The sequence below is a fragment of the Anguilla rostrata genome, chromosome 13 (genome assembly GCF_018555375.3).
Source record: "Anguilla rostrata isolate EN2019 chromosome 13, ASM1855537v3, whole genome shotgun sequence".
NCBI classification, from domain to species: Eukaryota; Metazoa; Chordata; class Actinopteri; order Anguilliformes; family Anguillidae; genus Anguilla; species Anguilla rostrata.
This window is the reverse complement of record NC_057945.1, coordinates 40034837-40050742: the sequence shown is the minus strand read 5'-3', so window position 1 is coordinate 40050742 and position 15906 is coordinate 40034837. Positions and strand designations below refer to the sequence as shown.

The window sequence follows — 15906 nt, the reverse complement described above, 5'->3', positions numbered from 1 at the left end:
CGCACACGCACACGCACACACACACACACACATACACACACACACACACGCACACACATGCATGCACGCACATTTAGGAGCTAAACTCGCTCGTCGATGTCCAAATGGATAGTTTTTTTTTTTTTTAGTATGCTGAACATATTTTCTGAGACATTCCTCTTTGTTTTATAATGACCTGCAAAGCGAGTTGTTTAAAATATTTTGATTGGATCATTTTGATTTGCTGACAGTAAAACTGAATTTTCTTTATTCCAGGTGTTCGCAGCTGTGTCTCTGCCAGGTACCATCACCTGTGGACCAGACCCCTTCTTCACTGGAATATATGACATGACCTGTCGACTGCAGTTCGTTTTACAATTCAGACTCCTCCTACTAAGGCCATTATCTCATCATGAATCTCTCCCTTTCGCTGTGCGGGTCTGCTGCGTCGCCTGCCCCGTTTCATTACCTGAGACGGCTCATTTAAAACAAAGCCCATGGGACTTTACAACCTTATTCATTTTAACTGCCTGATATATGCTCCTAAAGAAGCATAACCTCGCAGCATAACCCTACACACACATCTCTTATACTTGCCATGCCAATGCTAATACGGCTGCTAATCAGCGTAAAACATGCAATCAACATATCAAAAGTGACAGGTTGGCTGACCTTTCATTGTTGGACCAATGTTGTCACTTTCCCCTTTCAGGGGCAGGAAACAGCTGCCCGCTGGTGAACTCTGACCCCCAGGTGACCCCTGACCCTCTCGTCCCTGAGAGCCTGGCTGACGGTGTGGCAAACTGATTCCTGACTCGCTGAAGTGATTGACCCATTAGCAGGACACACTTACAGAAATCAGAATGGCTTCGCTTCCCTGTGTGTTAACGGTCTTGGCCTACTGTAGAGTGATCTGGAGGTAAATGGCCATTTGGGGTCTGAAGGCTTGGTATGTGTCTGTGCTGGTTGGGTGGTTAGGTGATGGGGCGGTGACAGTAGGAGGGAGTCACTGTCATTTTTCAGACTTGAATATGACAAATACGCGTGCTTGTGTCACCCCCTTTGAACAATGTAGTGTGTTAGCATATGTCATACTTTGGGGTAACACAGCTGGTAGTTACGAAAAATTAAGCTTTAGTGACTTAAAGATAAATATCAGAGGGGTGCTTTGCCTCAAGGTGTGTAGATCTGCAAAAGTACATTGAGGTACAGAGCAGGACTAGGACATTAGGATTAAGAAACTCTTTAAACCCCGATCTGTTTCATACAGTATAAGAGGAATCCTTCTGTCTCGTAATAAAGTTCTTTCTTACCGTATGGCAGCAGTGCCGTAATGTCCAGTAAGACCGAGCCGCTGTATTTATACCGTGTTCGGATGAAGGCTGCAGCGTCTGCAGATTTTATTCCCAGCCATCAACAATAACCATCTGAACCGGTTAAAGCTCCTAACCTCAGTCCCTGAGAATGGGGGAAGAAATGAGAAACGATTTTGGGGTTAAACCAGATTTGACAATTACCCGGCGGGGAAGCGTCAGCGGTGCCTATTGGACACTTCTGCTGAGCAGACAGTCAGGATCCAGTACGAGCGCTCTGCTGGGCCTGACTGGGAGAGCTCTACGCTGAATGATTTATAGTGACTACACTTTCCTGTTAGCCTCGTCCTGTGTAGCACGGGCTCCAGGGATGTGGGGGATGGGGGAGGATGGGGAGGATGGGGGGATGTGGGAGGGGTGGTGAGGATGGGGGTTGGGGGTTGGGGGGTTGGGGGAGAGGATGGGGGATGGAGAGGATGGGGGATGGGGGTGTGGGGGGATGTGAGGGCGATGGGAGATGTGAGGGGATAGAGGGGATGTGGGGGTGATGGGGGTTGGGGGGTGAGGATGGGGGGATGGGGGATGTGGGGATATGGGGGGATGTGGGGGTGATGGGGGGATGTGGGGGGATGGAGGGGGATGGGGGATGGGGGATGTGGGGATATGGGGGATGTGGGGGTGATGGGGGATGGGGGTTGGGGGTGAGGATGGGGGATGGGGGATGTGGGATATGGGGGGATGTGGGGTGATGGGGGATGGGGGTTGGGGGGTGAGGATGGGGGATGGGGGATGTGGGGATATGGGGGGATGTGGGGTGATGGGGGATGTGGGGGATAGAGGGGATGGGGGTTGGGGGTGAGGATCGGGGGATGGGGATGTGGGGATATGGGGGATGTGGGGGTGATGGGGGGATGGGGGTTGGGGGGTGAGGATGGGGGATGGGGATGTGGGGATATGGGGGATGTGGGGGTGATGGGGGATGTGGGGGGATAGAGGGGGATGGGGGTGGGTGTTGCCACATGCTCTCTAGAAATAGAACAAAACAAATTAGCTAACGAGCGGTGCCTTACTGTGATATTGCTAATTATGTAACCCTTCTACACGTGAAGGGCGAATGAGGGGAGCTGGAAATACCGGGAGGAGGCTCATTAAACCTGCACACTGGGCGGGGACGTCAGCGGTGCGGAGACCCGAGTGTTTGGGTTCACAGGGACTGACGGCTGACGGAAAGCAGCAGTTCCACCCCCAATGGGGCTCGCAAAACCCTCTCCTTTCCATCAGGAGAACAAACATGCAATTTGGCTTCATTCAGTCTGTGTTAATTATGCGCTCATTTTCACGCAGGGGAAGATGAATGTGTTTTGTCGTCGATTCGGCTTGCAGGTGTGAAGTTCTGAACGTCGAGGAGGAAGAAACTCGGGGAAGACAGCTGCCGGTCTAGATGGAAATGAGTCGACTATCACCCATTATTTTCAGTGATTGAATATGCGAGAGAGGAGAACCTTTTCTGTCAAGTTTGTGTCTGTAGACGTCAGTCAAGAATGGACCAACTGAACAGATTTTATCCAAACGCTTCTATTTCAAGTCTGCTGTAAAAGTAAAATGTCATTAATTGTATTAATGTGCATTGATACCTGCTAAGTCAAAGCTCTTATTCTGGATGACCAGTACTGTCTTTAACTGTTTGGTGTTTACAAAGAAAGCTGTATCGACTACAGTAACATTAAACCCAAGCTGGCAGCTGCAAGCAACATAGGATGCTGACCTTAAACTGTTTGAATGTTCTTCCCGTTGTTTTTGTTAATTCAAAAATATAGACACTCAAAAGAAATATGCTCACAAGAATGACAAGCCACTCTCTGAACACCAGACCGGCCAGTGGAGGATGGGCTCCCCCTCTATAGCCGAGTTCCTCTCAAGGTTTCTTCCCATGGGGGGGGGGGGGGGGGGTTCTTGCCAACATTTGAGATTAAAATTATTATTTTTTTTAACTTCCATTGTTCACATTTTGGGGGATCAGGCCTGGTTTTTTGCCTTTTGTATTGCCACTGTACTGCATCTTTGTGACCATGTCTCAGTAAAACGTGCTTTACAAATTAAATTGAACTGTAATCAACCAAGCTCCCTGTGCAAATCCATGTCTGGGCAATGCCTCCCTCTTGGGGGGATCTGGTGATGTCCAATTTCTGCCCACCCTCCACCCCCTCCCTGCAACTGGAGCCCTTTAATGATGACCTCAGCCCCCCAGACTGCGGGGGGAGGGGGGAGGGGGCAGTGCTTGCAATTTCATTTGGAAAATGGTCATAGACTCCAAGGGGGTTTGGGTGAGGGGGGGGGCGTAAATAAAGTATCTTTTCAGAGCTGACAGAGGAGGTATTGATAGTGATTAATTTTTTTGGAAAGGGGGGGTGAGTGTAGGCTAGCTCATTGTAGGATCCTTGGCTGCAGTAGGCTACAGCTGTGGGGGATGTGGGGGGCGGGGGGGTGGGGGGTAACAGTGTTTAGGCAGACAGCACAGCTGGTAGGGCTACACCATGTTCAGTGTGACTGTCTGGAGTCTTGAGCCGGTGGGGAACACAGACAGGGTACTACTTTGGCCTTCCTCAATATGTCATATATTCTCCCAGATTGGTCACCTCCCAATGCTGTGAATCTCCAGTGAAGTCAGACCATTACTAAGCAGTGCCTAACACTGGTAATTATTAAAGACACTGACCAATCACAATCATACATTTTTTATTGTTGCATTACTCAAAAAGAACTAATAAATACAATTGCTATGGTTTTAATCGTGACTTATTGTTCAGTTAAGATTTACATTTCTATTTTTGGCTGCTGAAAACAGCAAAGCTCTTATACTGTCCACTATCAGTGGCTTTGGTATTGCTGTTTCTGACACCTTATATAAGAAATTTTTCTTTTAACCAATCAGCAGTGTGGCCATTAAAATAACTGCCAATCATAAGTGAACTTGAAGTTAATACCATTACAGATTTTTTCATGTTTTTTTAAACATTTATGTTCTAATATTGCAAAGGACTGTTTAATTGGACTTAATCCTAAATTCAGTTCCATTAAAAGCTGGGTTAGTTGGTCCACATTCTTTTTTTCCCCACCAGCTATTGACTGATAACAGACCCATTAGTTTGGACTGGGACCTGCCCCAGGGTCCTGGTGGTGATACATGGCACTGTTACTCAGTCTGGGTCCTGGTGGACCACAGTGTTTTACTTTCATCTTTGCTCATTAATCAAGGCTGATTGATTTTTTTTAAAACTCACTACTGACCAATTTTTTAAAAATCACATTATTCAAATTGCTCATTTGCTTGGAAGACATCCGTACGATTGAAGAGGCAACGTCGCTCAAAATCAAACACGCTAAACAGCAAAGCGCGCTCTCGACTATCACGCGCGTTTGTTAGACGCGCTCTCGACTAGCACGCGCGTCTAACAAACGCCATCCATTTTACTTTAAAACAAAGATGGCTACATCAGGAAACTCGCGGGAGAATTCAAATGGTTCAATCCATTTGAGAGTACAGTGTCGCCCAGCAGCAAGATGCAGAATGCCTGGCTAACAAACAGCTCAATTAGCTACCTACAGTTAAGCAGCTACTTACTTATCGATGATTGAACATGGTATATGGAGATGGCAAATTTAAATAACTACTGGAGTATTACTACAGGTGACGCTATTCCCAACAATACCGACCAAAAAAACAAGTGCGAAAGAGCGTGAGAGGTACGGAGATCAAGAACTATGGCCATCATAGGAAAACTGTGAACAGGGCCAACAAGTTTCTGTGGTCGTGCAACTTTTAAATCTGTGGAGACAGACGAAGAATGGCTGGCCTACAAGCAAAATGGTCCGTGGATGCTACTTCCTGGCCAAAGTGGAAGGCACGTCGTTACGGCAGAAGACAGCTTTCCATCAAGTAAGTAGACCATCCATTTTTTTACTAGCTTCAGCTTCAGCTCAAGAGAAGGCAGTTGAGCGCGGGGGGCTCTGGGTAATGGAGGAAAGTGCCTCTGAATTTCCGACGGACTGAGAGAATAATAGATGCCGCTTCAAGAACTAATTGAATCGTGGTGATTTTTCGTGAGCTTTTTTTATGCTATGGACGAGCGAATGAAAGCGGCACTACATTTGCAAACATCTTATAATTTGCTTGGTCTTGTCATTTCCAGGTTATTTTTGATTCGGGAAGAAATAGTGAAATGGTGAAATAATTAAGATGTAGATTGAATCTTGTCACTGAAAAGAGGGACAAGCACAGATCTTCAGGTAGGTTTAGCCTACCTATAAACCATTCACGCATATTCAACGAATTGAAATGGCATATTCAATCAAGTGTGCATCCTATAGACTGTAGGAAGTGCGCTGCATTACTATTGTTGAGAAAATGAACGATAAGCTTCAACCTACATAAGACTGCTGTGCATGAAAAGGGATTGCTGGTTGCGGTTTCTGGTATTCGCTCCAAAGGCTAAGTACTTTAAAAGAAGGTTTTAGTGGAACTGAGCGCTCTCTAAAGCACCCTCAGTTATTCATGCGTTGAGAATGGAGGGATTTCTTGTATGAAGAATATTAAAAGTCAGCCATTCAATTTTTCATGGCTGTCTTTGAGCTGAACTTTCTGGGATGAGAGATTGAATGGGGGGAGAATAAGTGCTGGTAAGAGTAGGAGCGGGAACGTGGCGTTTTGTGTTGCCCCTGGAGACCAGCAAGATCAAGGCTGACTGGACATGCGAGCCTGGATTTCGGTGCGCATCGCAGACCATGGGCAATATGTGATTTATTTCTTGTTTCTGTATACAATCAATGGACTGCTCGACCAATTACTGCACGGTGCACATGAGCAGTCTTGACCTTTGACTCACCAGTGCACATTTCAAAGATTAAATTGACAAGATGCCCTGTTGTTAGCGGTGATGTGCTCATACATTGAGCGAGCTACAGAGGAAGCGCTAATAAAACATCACTTTCGGTAGGCCTATGTTTAGGCGTAACTCTTAAAGGGTTAATGGGGGATAGCGTTTTTAATTCGGGATAATTCTGGGGCAGTACGGTTTTGCGGTAATCGGAGCTGCCTGACATTGATGAACAGTGACTTTCAGTCGTTACGGTAACCGCTGCTCGCTCTCCTCTGCAGCGCTGTGGGCAAACGTCTCTCTTCATTCTGTGCGACGAGCCACTCTGCGCTTATGTCCCGCCGTACGAGGCTCGACGTCCGCCCCCACGCTCCGCCAAACTGAGGACATGCAATGACCGTAATGTGGAAGGGCAAATTCCCAGACATGCTGATCGTGGGCATATTGAGAATGGATGACTAGAAATTTCCCACCTGAAGAAACAGGTGCTACTGTCACAAAAACATAAACACTTTCATTGTGTATTAGAGAGCAATTTGCATTTTTTAATTAACTGTTTTTTGTGTTGGGGGTCTGGTACTGCTGCTTTAATGAGCTCATCACAGATTAGAGCTGAGTGGAGGTTGTTCTTTGATGTTGTTTTACTGCTGGGTTCAGTCAGTCTTACTGCTGGTCTAATCCACTGAAGGTGACCGCGGTTGCATTTTCACACCGGATATTTTCCAGCCCAAGGTGAAAATGCTGTTGCCCTCAATAAGAAGCTTGCCACGATGGTGCAATAACCCCCTAGTACAACGTTCTTCATTTCCCAAGCTCTCGACTGGATGTTTGCGTGGAAGCTTGCTTCCTGTCCACGGGAGCCCACTCTGCTGGAGTCCTCCCGAGATGGGCATTCTCAGCCCCTGTAATCTTTGGGGGGTGTGGGGGCGGGGGGGCGGGGAGGGGGGGGGTGCAGGGCAGGGGCAGGGGCTGACATGCTGGTGCATGAGCGGTTCCTTTGCTTCTCCACTCTGTGCTTAACCATTAGACGGGACAGTAGCCATGATCTCTGTTGTTATTTCCATTCCCTGGGACCCCCCCCCCCCAATAGACCCCCCCCAGGCCCCATCGCCAGTCTAAATGTCACACTCACTCAGAGGCTCTGGCCGATTTGGCCCTCAGCCCAGCTGTGGAGTCGTCGAGAGGCAACATCCCACCAAGGCAGCGATCCCCTTTTAAGGAAAGGGGGATCGCAGCGGATGACGTGCGCGTAAATAAGACTCTGAACATTTGTGGTTTTTAGGGCAGAACAGCTCAAAAACAGTGTAAAGGAAGGAGTCACCATGGGAATCAGCCTCAATTTCCTGTTCTTTCTCTGTCCGTATTCTGTAACGGCATCTCCTGGCAGCCAGTCAGGATGCGAAAGATCAGAGCAGCCCACGGGGGTGACATGGAGGCCTGCTTTCTCAATGGGGCGGAGTCGAGGGATTATAAAAACGGTTATTCTTAATTAGACGGGTGAGCGTGACAGGCTAATCCTGGCAGGGGACATAGCTGTGAAGCCTCATTTCTGCAGCAAATCCCACCTCAAACTTCATCATGACCGTCCACTGTTCTCTGAAATAACCAGACGCAGGTGTTAATTTAGCACTGCTGTGTGCTAATCTGGCTTAATGTTGAGGAGTAAGGGTGGGTTGATGGGCTACGGGCACGTGATTTAAAAATAGACAGGATTTCTGATCATAGTGGGAGGCCACACTGAGATAACACCGTTTAAATATGAAGCCTAATTACTCGCCTCAGGAGCTGAGCAGATTTGAGAGAACCTACTGGGCGTGTGGAAATGGCAGCTTTCTTCTTTTAATGGTGGTGGTGGTGCAGTGAAAAGGTCAAAGGTCGCCTTTAATCTTCAGGTTACTGGTTTATTTCCACCCGAGAGTCCTCCCATCATCACCCCAAGCAGAGAATGGCAGCTGTCACTCAAAGCCCACCTGACGTGTTGCGGTTGGCCGTGGTTCTGAGTGTGCCTGTGTGTGAATTCACTCCCGACACTAAAGAAGCCTGTTGCAACTTCCTTTTGGGTTTCCTTCCTCTTCCTGGCATGTTATCACCTGTGTATTGCTGGCTCTCTTTTCGGGGAGGTGTAGATACCGCTTCTTCGTACTGGTGCAGCGTAAATTAGCCTTCTGTTGGAGGAAGTGGTGAGGCCATCATTTGCGTTCTTGTGTATTTGGATATAGCCACATATAGGCTAGCCCTATGAATTACTCTGCAGTACGTATACTGCACTTTCTCCTTCATTCGGTCCCTACAAATTTCCCCCAACCTGCACTGGGTGGGACACTGCCGTTGTGCCCTTGAGCTAGGTACCCCATCACCCCTAAACCCTCCTATGAGTGTGTGTGCCTCTATTTGTGATGTCATCATCACCTCACTCCTCCACACATGAGCCCAGTTATGGGGAAGGGTTCTCCATGTGAGTGACTGAAGCACACTTACTGTAAGCACACTAACGTTCACTTGAGTACAAGCACCGTCACATTCAGTGAAATCCCTTCATGAAAGCCGCACGTTAGTGTCTGTGCTTTTGCAGAACATATTGCAGTGTAGTATAATGGGTAAGAAACTGGTCTTGTAACCTAAAGGTTTGATTCCTGGGTAGGACACTGCCGTTGTACCCTTGAGCAAGGTCCTTATCCTGCATTGCTTCAGTACATATCCAGCTGTATAAATGGATGCAGTGTAAATGCAGTGTAAGATGTTGTGTAAGTCGCTCTGGATAAGAGCGTCTGCTAAATGCCTGTAGTGCAATGTAATGTAATGTGGGCAGAAATAGCAGCCCAGATGGTGGGCCTTGCGCATATTTTTTTTCGCGAGTCTGATGGGCAAACTGCTCCCCGTTCAGCCGTCCTCGTCTCTCATGACTAATCCGCGCGCGATCAGAAAACTCGCGCCCATCTGTCCCGCGAATGAGTCGCACATTTTTAGCCTCCGTCTTTATTTAGCTTCCTGCGTTTATTTATAAATGCGGCCCAGGCAAGTCTCCATCAGATGCTCAGTCTATCTCTCAGGCAGTACTTTGGAGTTTTAAGCATTAATTAACCCTTTAGGGGTGAAAACTTTACCCACATTTAAAATGAGAGTGTCTGTCAAAGTTAAAACCACACCAAACCTCTGTGTGGATAGTTTGATGATTCTATCACCTTAATAATATACAGAATGTGATGATGATTTCCCTGCATGTTCCCACCTGAAAAGCTATTGTTAAGTGCGTTAATGTGTCTGTATTTTTTCCACATTATTGTGGGAAAGCAGAGAGGGTTACACACTGAGATGGGATCACAGTACAGGAAGGGCCCTAGCTGGGATTCAAACCCGTGGCCCCACAGGGCGGGTTTGCATGGCTCTGAGAGGGATGGCTGCCCTGTGGACTGTGCCACACACTCACCCGAGGGCCTGTGTGTTCAGTGCAGTTTAATCTGAATCGGAGGAAGGGTGGAGCTGTGTGTTTTCTGCATGGGGTTGTGTCACTCTGTCATAAGGACAGACCGATCGTCTGGCAGGCTGCATGCAGTCTGCTACAGTAACCCTCCATTTTAAAACTCAAGTCATAAATCCAAGAAATGAATCAAAGCCAGTTCTGTTTTCTTTTTATGTTTCTCGTTTTGTTGCTTTGTTCTTCTTGCACGTGATGCGTCGGTGTGACATCAGCAGTTATGCAAACGAGCCGGGCTTGGCAGGCGCTGAGGCGTCTTCTCTGTGTGAGGAGTCTGTGGAAGGGGTGGGTGTCGCTCGTGGGTGGCGACTCTGGCGGGTGTGAAATGTGCTGGCCGTGCACATTCCTGCACTGGGGGGGGGCAGCTGGGGAGGAGGGGTGGGGGGGACTGGACTGGACGGGGGGCAGCTGGAGAGGAGGGTCGGGTGGGGGGACTGAACGGGGGGCGGGGGGGGGGCAGCTGGGCAGGAGGGAGGAGGGGTCGAGGGGGGGGGCTGTGGGAGGCTGAACTTTACTATGGGATTTAGAGCCAATTTACAGTGAGATTCCTTCCTTCTGCTGCCCGGCTCTCCCATTTCCCAGATAATCCGTTATCGGGGCTTAATATCCGCCATTGCGAGAGGAAACTGACAGCTAATCATAGTCGAGGAGCCCCACCCCTGGTGAACACTGCGCTAGGCTGGAGCCTGTCTGTGTGCTGTCAGTCACAGTCTGCAGGACGTACTGTCTGTGGCTCTCCGCAGCGAAAATGCTGTGATTGGTTCAGAAAAACACTGACCGGTGCTGATAAGCGGGTGTTTGATAGTGGACTGAGGCTGAGCTTATTTTTGACATTAAGAGGCTTCAGTCTCCCAGCTCTAGCAGGAATAATAATCTTCAGCCCAGAGGGTGGGCGGGGGTTATTTTAATGCACAGATTTGCAGTGAGACTCTTTCTAGTGTGAAAATGTGAGTGTGAAAGTCAACAGCTGCAGGAACGGGAAAAGAGTGAGGTGGGGGTTTGAAGGGGGGGGGGGGGGGTGGGCTACTTTCTCCCTTGAGAATAGTCCAGACTGTTTTTATTGAGGGGGTTGAGACTGGACAGCAGCTGCAGCTCCCCCCCTCACGTGCACGGGCCGATCCCCCCGTTCCCGTCCTGAGGGCGCGTGGTTAGCGCACTGTTAGCACAGTTAGCGTTAGCGCACGGTTAGCACGCTGTTAGCGCATGGTTAGCGCACGGTTAGCACGCTGTTAGCACACTGTTAGCGCACGGTTAGCACGCTGTTAGCACATGGTTAGCGCCGCTGTGCATGCCTGGTGCCGTACGCGGCTCTGCGCGGCCATCCATGTTAGAGTGCTTCGTAAAGTCTCCATTTCTGATGTGCACCCACTGGAACAGTTATTCTACATTGCTCACATTTCTTCCAGGGAGCAGGGAGTTGAGAAATGTATTTTCTCAGTTAGCACACATCAGTGTTTAGGGGAAAAGGCCCTTCTTTGTGCAAAAGGTCCCTTTGCCAATGGTGTGTGTGTGTGCGCACGTGGCGTGCGTGTTTTAAATTCAATATAACAGATTGACACAACACCAATAAAATGTAAAAAATGATAATGCTATTAAGAACAACAGTAACTACAGTATAATTACTGTTCTCTTTTTTAAATGTAAACTAGGTTTTAACATTTTTTAGGGGCTTATTTAAAGTTCAAACGGATTCTTTTGTGGGACCCCAGGTCACTGGGTCACATTTGAATGGCGGGGCTTGTGTGGTATAGGTGGCCATCGGCATGTGTGTGATTGGGCAAGCCTGCAGGCCAGTGTTTACACACACAGCTTAATTAATGGCTTGTCTTTGCTCGTGGTTCTGGAAGAGCTTCTGAGATTAGCGTGGAGTTCTCTAAGGAGGGAAATGCAAACGCACTGCGATATGCAGGCTGGTACACACACACTGCGATATGCAGGCTGGTACACACACACTGCGATATGCAGGCTGGTACACACACACTGCGATATGCAGGCTGGTACACACACACTGCGATATGCAGGCTGGTACACACACACTGCGATATGCAGGCTGGTACACACACACTGCGATATGCAGGCTGCTACACACACACTGCGATATGCAGGCTGGTACACACACACTGCGATATGCAGGCTGGTACACACACACACTGCGATATGCAGGCTGGTACACACACACTGCGATATGCAGGCTGGTACACACACACTGCGATATGCAGGCTGGTACACACACACTGCGATATGCAGGCTGGTACACACACACTGCGATATGCAGGCTGGTACACACACACTGCGATATGCAGGCTGACACACAGGGCGCTGGAATGAGGCCATGTGTTCTGCATGTTCTGCAGATTAGCCTACGGGTCACATTTCTTAATCTCGGTCACTGCGCATTCTCACAATATTTCCCGAAGACATCGCCAGTGATTTTCTAGACATTGTGTTAGAGCGTGCTCTGTGCTGTGAGCTCTGTGCTCTGTGCTCTGTGCTCTGTGCTCTGTGCTCTGTGCTCTGTGCTCTGTGCTCTGTGCTGCGTGCTGCGTGCTGCGTGCTGCGTGCTGCGTGCTGCGTGCTGCGTGCTGCGTGCTGCGTGCTGCGTGCTGCGTGCTGCGTGCTGCGTGCTGCGTGCTGCGTGCTGCGTGCTGCGTGCTGCGTGCTGCGTGCTGCGTGCTGCGTGCTGCGTGCTGCGTGCTGCGTGCTGCGTGCTGCGTGCTGCGAGCTCTGTGCTCTTTGTATCTTAACCGGGGGACAAGTGAAGTGGTGAGGGCCCCACAGCAGTCATGCGTGTGAAAGGACTGCATAAAAATGCATCAGCAGACTAATACGCACACAAACATGCATGGGGGGAAAAACAACAGCATGAGTACGGGCTCAGAGGTCCTGTGTTTGAGCGTTCTCTGGTTCCTCCGAGCTCTCGGCTAGAGAGAGGCTGCTGAATTTGGCGAAGGTTTGAGCGAAATGCCAGCAAGCCGCCTTCTCCATCTCGCAGAGCGGTTAGGCCAGCGGACAGAACGCGGCTGCAGGCGGTGACACTCACACACACACACACACACACACACAGACACACACACACACACACACACACACACACACACAGACACGCACACGCACACGCAGACACACGCAGACACATGCACGCACACACGCACACACACAGAGATGAGCTCAGCGGCTGACATCCAGGCTTTCAGCGAAGCGCATCCTGACACGGCTTTGACAGACATCCTGTTTCCTGAGCACACATTCAGCTCTGTGTGTGTGTTTGTGTGTGTGTGTATCTGCGTGTGCGTGTGCGTGTGCGTGTGCGTGTGCGTGTGCGTGTGCGCTGTCGTCAGGCTCACGGCTGCGTCCAGCAGGCTCAGCTGTGCACATCTGTGTGTGTTCTCTGACGCCAGGTCTCTTCGTAAATCACCGCACGTGCTGCTTCAGCAGTGGCAGGGAGATATTTCACTGTGAAGCAGTCCAAGCTGAGTATCTGCTCTATAAAAAAAGAAAAAATCTGTGCTGTACGTCACAATTTTATTTATGTCAGACCTTGGGAATGTTCTCCCCTGACGCGTTATATTTCCTGAATGTTTTTTTTTTTAGGAAAAGTTGAACGGCGCTCTGAAGCGTCTCATTTGTGTCGCTGGAATGGCTGTGTGTACACAGGCTGACTGCAGGCAGTGACATCACGCCCAGAATCAGCGATAAGAGCGAGATTACCCTCCCTGCGCAAGAGAACTGGATCCTTTCAGCTGTGGCCTAATCGCACCCAGCACAAAGTTAGCCTGGTTCAGAGTCCTTTTATAGTAACAACCCCATTCCAAAGAGGGGAGAGAAGTACCCAAACCACTCCATTTTAAGTGTGCTGGAGTGTATGTGTACGCAGCGACGTGAAACCACTGGCTGTTTTATATATTAATGCCCAGAGATGAACCGTACGGTGTGCTGTGGTACAGATTTACTCTCTCTCTTGCTGAGAGGGGTGTGTTGGGCCCGAAATGCCCTGCGCAGGCGAGATGGCTGTCGGAACTCCACAGGCTCGCTTAAGAGGAGCGGGACTGAAAAACATGCGACCGGCGTACGCCTGCAAACGCGACGAGAAAAGGGCAGAGACCTGCATGGACGGACGATGGAAAAGAGCTTCTGGATCTGACCTACATCTGAGTCCCTCAGTCTCTCAGCTTCTACAAGCATCTGAGTCTTTCAGCTTCTACAAGCATCTGAGTCCCTCAGTCTTTCAGCTTCTACAAGCATCTGAGTCTCTCAGAGTCTTTCAGCTTCTACAAGCATCTGAGTCCCTCAGTCTTTCAGCTTCTACAAGCATCTGAGTCTCTCAGCTTCTACAAGCATCTGAGTCTCTCAGAGTCTTTCAGCTTCTACAAGCATCTGAGTCTCTCAGAGTCTTTCAGCTTCTACAAGCATCTGAGTCCCTCAGTCTTTCAGCTTCTACAAGCATCTGAGTCCCTCAGTCTTTCAGCTTCTACAAGCATCTGAGTCTATCAGAGCCTTTCAGCTTCTACAAGCATCTGAGTCTATCAGAGCCTTTCAGCTTCTACAAGCATCTGAGTCTCTCAGTCTTTCAGCTTCTACAAGCATCTGAGTCCCTCAGTCTTTCAGCTTCTACAAGCATCTGAGTCCCTCAGTCTTTCAGCTTCTACAAGCACCTGAGTCTCTCAGCTTCTACAAGCATCTGAGTCTCTCAGAGTCTTTCAGCTTCTACAAGCATCTGAGTCTCTCAGAGTCTTTCAGCTTCTACAGGCATCTGAGTCCCTCAGTCTTTCAGCTTCTACAAGCATCTGAGTCTATCAGAGCCTTTCAGCTTCTACAAGCATCTGAGTCTATCAGAGTCTCTCAGCTTCTACAAGCATCTGAGTCTTTCAGCTTCTACAAGCATCTGAGTCCCTCAGTCTTTCAGCTTCTACAAGCATCTGAGTCTCTCAGTCTTTCAGCTTCTACAAGCATCTGAGTCCCTCAGTCTTTCAGCTTCTACAAGCATCTGAGTCTCTCAGCTTCTACAGGCATCTGAGTCTCTCAGAGTCTTTCAGCTTCTACAAGCATCTGAGTCTCTCAGAGTCTTTCAGCTTCTACAAGCATCTGAGTCCCTCAGTCTTTCAGCTTCTACAAGCATCTGAGTCTCTCAGCTTCTACAAGCATCTGAGTCTCTCACAGTCTTTCAGCTTCTACAGGCATCTGAGTCCCTCAGTCTTTCAGCTTCTACAAGCATCTGAGTCTCTCAGTCTTTCAGCTTCTACAAGCATCTGAGTCCCTCAGTCTTTCAGCTTCTACAAGCATCTGAGTCCCTCAGTCTTTCAGCTTCTACAAGCACCTGAGTCTCTCAGCTTCTACAAGCATCTGAGTCTCTCAGAGTCTTTCAGCTTCTACAACATCTGAGTCTCTCAGAGTCTTTCAGCTCTACGGCATCTGAGTCCTCAGCTTCAGCTTCTACAAGCATCTGAGTCTATCAGAGCCTTTCAGCTTCACAGCATCTGAGTCTATCAGAGTCTTTCAGCTTCACAAGCATAGATCCTCAGCTTCTACAGCATTGGTCTCTCAGATTTTCAGCTTCTACAGCATCTGAGTCCTAGGTCTTTCAGCTCTACAAGCATCTGAGTCTATCAGAGCCTTCAGCTTCTACAGCTCTGAGTCTCTCAGTCTTTCAGCTTCTACAAGCATCTGAGTCCCTCAGTCTTTCAGCTTACAAGCATCTGAGTCCCTCAGTCTTCAGCTCTACAAGCACCTGAGTCTGCTCAGAGTCTCCAGCTCTACAGCATCAGAGTCTCTCAGCTCTACAAGCATCTGAGTCTCTCGGAGTCTTTCAGCTTCTACAGCATCTGAGTCCCTCAGTCTTTCAGCTTCTACAAGCATCTGAGTCTATCAGACCTTTCAGCTTCTACAAGCATCTGATCTATCAAGCTTCAGCTTCTAAGGCATCTGAGTCCCTCAGTCTTTCAGCTTCTACAAGCATCTGAGTCTATCAGAGCCTTTCAGCTTCTACAAGCATCTGAGTCTATCAGAGTCTTTCAGCTTCTACAAGCATCAGAGTCTCTCAGCTTCTACAAGCATCTGAGTCTCTCAGAGCCTTTCAGCTTCTACAGGCATCTGAGTCCCTCAGTCTTTCAGCTTCTACAAGCATCTGAGTCTATCAGAGCCTTTCAGCTTCTACAAGCATCTGAGTCTCTCAGTCTTTCAGCTTCTACAAGCATCTGAGTCCCTCAGTCTTTCAGCTTCTACAAGCATCTGAGTCCCTCAGTCTTTCAGCTTCTACAAGCACCTGAGT

The 15906-nt window shown here is 48.8% G+C and overlaps 1 long non-coding RNA gene across 1 annotated transcript in view; it reads left to right on the top strand.

Moving 5' to 3' along the window:
* Window positions 1-4653: 4653 nt before the first annotated feature.
* The window catches only part of LOC135237612 (uncharacterized), a 35961-nt gene continuing 24708 nt past the window's right edge, over window positions 4654-15906 (top strand). Inside the window, exon 1 of the long non-coding RNA XR_010324876.1 lies at window positions 4654-5229. This is a non-coding gene — a long non-coding RNA (uncharacterized LOC135237612). The remainder of the gene's footprint in view (window positions 5230-15906) is intronic.